This window comes from Hemitrygon akajei, unplaced genomic scaffold (assembly GCF_048418815.1).
Source record: "Hemitrygon akajei unplaced genomic scaffold, sHemAka1.3 Scf000048, whole genome shotgun sequence".
NCBI lineage: Eukaryota > Metazoa > Chordata > Chondrichthyes > Myliobatiformes > Dasyatidae > Hemitrygon > Hemitrygon akajei.
The window spans coordinates 422853-429976 of record NW_027331934.1 but is presented as its reverse complement, the minus strand read 5'-3'; the positions used below and the strand labels follow the sequence as shown (position 1 = coordinate 429976).

At 46.0% G+C, this 7124-nt stretch overlaps 1 pseudogene; it reads right to left on the bottom strand.

Moving 5' to 3' along the window:
• Nucleotides 1-733: 733 nt before the first annotated feature.
• LOC140720921 (uncharacterized) lies at nucleotides 734-6239 on the bottom strand (annotated as a pseudogene).
• Between the last annotated feature and the right edge of the window lie 885 nt (nucleotides 6240-7124).

Here is a 7124-nt window from a genome sequence, read left to right as displayed (position 1 = left end):
TTGTTTTGATTCATCCACACATTTAAACCATTTAAATGATTTATGAGGCAGAGCAACCCTTAGGTGAAAGGGATATAACAAAGCCGGATGAAGATTCCTCTGATACAATTCTGACATCACCATTTTAAAATGCAATCTTTCTTGCATCACCTCAGGACAACATTCTTCAACATAATGAAACTTAAGATTCTCATGCTCAGTAACTTCATTCTGACAAGCAATCTGAATGAAGTGCTCCTTGGTATTCAGATTGTGACATCGAAGAATTACATGACGCGGTTTTAACCCTTTTGATCGTTTTGGTTTCAGCGCCCGATGTGCGCAGTTGAGCGCAGGAAGAGAAGAAGAAACCTCCGAGCCAAAGACCTCCATTGAGAATTGAGAAAAAACTGAGTAAGATCCCGGCTCTCAACGTCCGCACTGAGTCTATTATTCGCAAATGCAGTCTGGCTTTGACTCTCCAAATCAATAATCTTGACTTTATTCTGCTCCAATGTATGAGTGTCGAAGTTCATTTCATTTCCAAAGAATTCCATTTGTGATACAAGTTTGCCAGCTTTGATAATCACTGAAATTTGCCACTGCTGTTTTTCGTTCTTCTTTTCAAGTGTTGCCAATCCACCTTCGCTCTCCTTTAACCATACTTCCAAGGTAGTAAATCTTTCATCAAGTTTTTCATCCAAAAGATTCTAGATAGCCGGTAAAGTAAGTGGAAAGTTTTTAGGCTGTTCAAAGACATCTTCTTTATTTCCATTTCCATCACCAGTTTCCTTGCCTTCGGCTAATGCCTTTCTTCCTCTGTAAGCCATTTTAGTCGATTAAAATTCAAATTCAAACATATAAAAGTGTTATAAACACTTTGATAAAGATATTAAAGGGGTGGTAAGTAAATTTAAAATGAACGGAGCAAAGCCGGAAAGCAATTCCATTTAGCGCCTCCAAGAGAGTCTTTTGCCCAATGTAGTCTAACGCGCACATTCCCAAAAATGTACCTATGTGTCGTGGCGACACAGACCGCAAGAACTGTGATTGGTCTACTTGGCAGCAGCCAGTTTCCTCCTGTGCATTTCCTGTTGCTTCGAAGTTGGGAAGTGGACCAAATTGAGGAGAGGGTAAGTGAAGAAGTCAGAAAATATGTCCATTTGCATGACCCTTCGTCGGCACACCATAAAGAATTGAAAATGGCATCAAATTTGTGGAAAGAAATTTCCATAAACATCGGTTTGGTCGTTGTGGAATGCGCAAAGAAATGGAAAAACTTCTCTCTTTTCTGTGCTGCAGTAATTTCAATAAAAGTAACTCTTGTTCAACATCTATTAGCTCCAACTCCAACAAGATGAACTCAGCAGTCGCCATCGTTCCCAACTCCACACGGGTCAATTCAACACAGTAGCATAGAACCCCAACGCCAACTAGCATTTTGGCAGAGCGACGCAGACACACAAACGCACAAGTAGAAATGCTCACAACCGTGTAGTCAACATGCATGGGCTACTGAGTCTGCTATGCCATAGTGCCTACTCAGAGGTATAATTCAGGCTTGAGCAGGTGAATGGCTTCTCCCCAGAGTGAACTCGCTGATGTACCTTCAGTTGGGATGACCGAGTGAATCCCTTCCCACATTCCGAGCAGGTGAAAGGCCGCTCCCCAGTGTGAATTCGCTGATGTACCTTCAGTTGGGATGAGCAGCTGAATCCCTTCCCACAGTCCGAGCAGGTGAACGGCCTCTACCCAGTGTGAACTCGCTGGTGAGCTATTAGGGTGGATGACCGAGTGAATCCCTTCCCACAGACTGAGCAGGTGAACGGCCTCTCCCCAGTGTGAACTCGCTGATGACTCTGTAGGTGGGATGACCGAGTGAATCCCTTCCCACAGTCTGAGCAGGTGAATGGCCTCTCCCCAGTGTGAACTCGCTGATGTATCTTCAGTTGGGATGAGCATGTGAATCCCTTCCCACAGTCTGAGCAGGTGAATGGCCTCGCCCCAGTGTGAACTCGCTGATGTATCTTCAATTGGAATGAGCATGTGAATCCCTTCCCACAGTCTGAGCAGGTGAATGGCCTCTCCCCAGTGTGAACTCGCTGATGTATCTTCAGTTGGGATGAGCATGTGAATCCCTTCCCACAGTCTGAGCAGGTGAACGGCCGCTCCCCAGTGTGAACTCGTTGATGAGCCATTAGGTCAGATGACCGAGTGAATCCCTTCCCACAGTCTGAGCAGGTGAACGGCCTCTCCCCAGTGTGAACTCGCTGGTGAACTATTAGGATGGATGACCGAGTGAATCCCTTCCCACAGACTGAGCAGGTGAACGGCCTCTCCCCAGTGTGAACTCGCTGATGACTCTGTAGGTGGGATGACCGAGTGAATCCCTTCCCACAGTCTGAGCAGGTGAATGGCCTCTCCCCAGTGTGAACTCGCTGATGTATCTTCAGTTGGGATGAGCATGTGAATCCCTTCCCACAGTCTGAGCAGGTGAACGGCCGCTCCCCAGTGTGAACTCGTTGATGTATCTTCAGTTGGAATGAGCATGTGAATCCCTTCCCACAGTCTGAGCAGGTGAACGGCCGCCCCCCAGTGTGAACTCGCTGGTGAGCTATTAGGTTGGATGACTGAGTAAATCCCTTCCCACAGACTGAGCAGGTGAATGGCCTCTCCCCAGTGTGAACTCGCTGATGTATCTTCAGTTGGGATGAGTATGTGAATCCCCTCCCACAGTCTGAGCAGGTGAATGGCCTCTCCCCAGTGTGAACTCGCTGATGTATCTTCAGTTGGGATGAGCATGTGAATCCCTTCCCACAGTCTGAGCAGGTGAACGGCCGCCCCCCAGTGTGAACTCGTTGATGAGCCATTAGGGTGGATGACGTAGTGAATCCCTTCCCACAGTCTGAGCAGGTGAACGGCCTCTGCCCAGTGTGAACTCGCTGGTGAGCTAGTAGGTTGGATGACGTAGTGAATCCCTTCCCACAGACTGAGCAGGTGAATGGCCTCTCCCCAGTGTGAACTCGCTGATGTATCTTCAGTTGGGATGAGCATGTGAATCCCCTCCCACAGTCTGAGCAGGTGAATGGCCTCTCCCCAGTGTGAACTCGCTGATGTATCTTCAGTTGGGATGAGCATGTGAATCCCCTCCCACAGTCTGAGCAGGTGAATGGCCGCTCCCCAGTGTGAACTCGTTGATGAGCCATTAGGGTGGATGACTTAGTGAATCCCTTCCCACAGTCTGAGCAGGTGAATGGCCTCTGCCCAGTGTGAACTGACTGGTTTGTCCACAGGAGGAAAGACCGACTGAATCCCTTCTCCCAGTGTGAAATTGCTTATGTCCCTTTAGTTCAAATATCCGTCTGAATTAATTCACACCATCTGAGCAGATGAATGGGAATTGCCTGTTTAAAATGACAGGCGTGCCAGTTGGTCAGATGATAGAGTGAAAACCTCCCCACAGTCTGAGCAGGAAGGATGATCGAGTGAATCCCTTGCTCCACTTCTTAAATATCTGGACAGAGACAGCAAAACTGGCGTGTTGAGTTTTAGATTCCCGTACACAAATTCCCTGTCATTTGTAACCTGTAAAAAGATTAACAAAATGCATCAGTGGCTGCAGGACAACATTTCAGATGAGATCACTTGAGTTGTCAAGCTGGGAACTGAACTGTTACAGTGAGGTTCAACACAAGTTGGAGAGTGAAATCATCATCTAACTGGGCACACTGCTGTTATCTGGAATGACCATCAAACTCTCTGATGTTCTTCCTATCTCTATAAGAGAGGAGCATTTCTGCCATCTCCAATCTGTGTCCTGGCTCAGTTTGGAGAGACATTGATATTATTCCCTGTTCCCACTGAGCTGCATGGGTTCCTGGCCCCACAGTAACTGAAACACTCTCAGTCAAATAGCCAGCAGTGCATTCCACACACCCACCACTCTTTGTGTAAAAGACTTACCCCTGATATCCCCTCGGTATCTATTTCCTTGCACCTTAAAACTCTGCTCCCTCGTGTTAGACATTTCAGCCCTGGGAAAACAAACCTCTGGCTATGAACACGGTCAATGTCCCTCATCATCTTATACACCTAAAAAAGGCTCTAAACATAAACAAGGAAATTATACATTGCTTTGGGAAATTGTTATATGTATACAAGATTATGAGGGCATAGATAGGGTAAATGCAAGCAGCTTTTTTCCACTGAGGTTGGGTGGGATAATAACCAGAGGTCATGGGTAAGTGGGGAATGTGAAAATTAAACGGAAACATTTGGAAAAGGTCTTTACTGAAATGACCGTGAGAGTGTGGAATCAGATGCCAACACAAGTGGTGAATATGAGCTCGGTTTCACCATTTAAAAGAAGTTTGGATGGGAGCCTGGATGGTAGGCGTATGGATTTGTATAAAAAGGGAACAAAGGTTATCGGGAACCAAATTCAACACAACCACAAACTGTTCCTGCTGCTACCATCCAGGACACAGTACCACAGCAAATGGACCAACAGGCTGCGGTACATCATCTTACAGCAGGCCATCAGACTGATTAATTGATTTCTTTGCTTTCTTGACTGTCCTATATACAAACTAATTATGATAAAACAATTTAAATTACACATTGCACATTTAGATGGTAACGTAATGTAAATATTTCTACTCCTCATCTATATGAAGGATGTATATAATAAAGTCAATTCAATTCAATTCACCCTCTCCACTATCTGTTCTGTCATTCTGGCTCCCATTCCCCCTACAACTTACTTTAACCACGTAACCACCCCCCCCCCCACTACCTCTGGCAAGCCTTACCACTAGGATATTAGTCGCCTCTTGATCTGTTCCCCTAACTAACAAATCCCCTATTAGCACTCTGCCAGGGAATTTCCACAACAGCTTCTAAAGTGGTCTTCCTGTTCCTGTGGGGGATGGCCACTAGAGTTCTCTGTGATGCCTATTTAACCTCATTCCCCTTCCTGACTCTCACCCAGTTTCCTGTGCCCTGCACCTCGGGTGTAATTCACCTCCCTGCATGTCATATCTATCAACACCTCCAACTGCCGGATGATCTGGAATTCACCCATTTCAAGTTGCAGCTCATTGAAGTGCAGGGTTACAAGCTGCAGCTGGATGCACATCTTGTAGGTGAGGGCATCAGGACCACTGGAGGTCACCCCTCCTTCCCTCCAATACCCCTCTAATTTGTAATAATCAGTCTGCATATACTGTGCATTTTTTTACCCAGTGACAAGATGTGCACAGTGAATTTTATATAGAGAGGTATTCATTTTCACAGCGAGCAAATCACTGTCAATAGGAACTTTGATCTCCTCTGGGTTCGATGCAGTTCATCTGCACTCTCACACAACCTATGTAGCAGGCCTGTAACAGGTAATGAAGGATTTTCTCACCAAAGTTTTTGCATATTGTCCATATGTGGTTTGCTTGCTAAATTACACTTTAAAAAGTCAGATTTCCAAATATCACTCCACTTCTTCCCACTTACAAATTTTCCAGCAACTCTTGCATTACCAAAATGCAAACAGGCATCACTAGTTTCTGTATTCTACATAAATATTCCCCCTGAACCCTCCCCCAATGACTGACAGTGTTGAACTCAGTGATGGCAATGGCAATGAATATGAAGGGAAGGGCAGTAGTCTGTCTCACTGGAGTCTGGCACATTTGTGATGTGAAAGCCACTTGTTGCCCAGGGCAAAGGTGTTTGATATCATTATATGCCCAGAGAGAATGGGTCAAAACATGTCCTCACCGGTAGGAAAGTCCAGAGCAAGAGGAGGTAGAACAAGCAACACACACAAAATGCTGGAGGAACTCAGCAGGCCAGGCAGTATCTGTGGAAAAGAGTACTAATTCTGAGTTCCTCCGGCATTTTGTGTGTGTTGCTTGGATTTCCAGCATCTGCAGATTTTCTCTCGGTAGTGATTGGAGGTAGAACAAAGGCGATTTTCTCAAATGGTGATGTAAAAGATTTTGTTCCCTTTCTCCGAGTTCCTAATCCTTGCATTTAGATAGCTGGAGCTCAGCTCTGTCTGAGAGATCCATCCGTTCCCATTCCCTCATCAGCCGGAAGCTCCCCGGGGCCCGTGTACGGATCGTGGGGCTGAGAGTGAGGGACGAGAGCAGGACTGTCCCGGGATTGCGGACTACGGTGTCCGGATTTCACAGGAATTGTCCTGAAGTCGGTGTTTAAGATAAAAATACAGAGAAAAGTTCTTACCTGCTCCCGATATTTCCAAGACCTTCAGTGTACTGCGCGCATGCGTGATACTCGGAGACGTCATCAGCGCTGACGCCTGCGCATTTTATCGGTGCTTCAGCGCTGGAGAATTTTTTAACGCAGCGCCTTATGGGTAATCACGGTGCCATTGAACATTTCTGCAAGCACCGGTTCAATGTCTATCCTCTTTTTTTTCGTGTATATAGATAGATACTTTATTCATCCCCATGGGGAAATTCAACATTTTTTCCAATGTCCCATACACTTATTGTTGCAAAGCTAATTACATACAATACTTAACTATTTAAATACATTGAATGGTAACTTAAGCTCAGTCCTAACCCCGGCACTTTAACATATCTTACTCCTGGCGGTTGAATTGTAAAGCCGAATGGCATTGGGGAGTAGTGATCTCTTCATCCTGTTTGAGGAGCATTGCATCGATAGCGACCTGTCGCTGAAACTGCTTCTCTGTCTCTGGATGGTGCTATGCAGAGGATGTTCAGGGTTTTCCATGATTGACCGTAGCCTACTCAGCGCCCTTCGCTCTGCTACCGATGTTATACTCTCCAGTTCTGTGCCCACGACAGAGCCCGCCTTCCTTACCAGCTTATTAAGACGTGAGGCGTCCCTCTTCTTAATGCTGCCTCCCCAACACGCCACCACAAAGAAGAGGGCGCTCTCCACAACTGACCTATAGAAAAATCAACAGCTGTTTTAACGCAGAAAGCGGCTCCCATAAACAATATACTCAATATCAAAGTGTATCTAATGCCAAAGTAAAATGCAGGTGTAAAACACAGGAGATTCTGTAGTTGCTGGAAATACAGGGACGCACACATACAACATGCTGTAGGAACTCTGCAGTTCAGGCAGCAACTAAGCATGCGGAGCGGGCTCGGTCT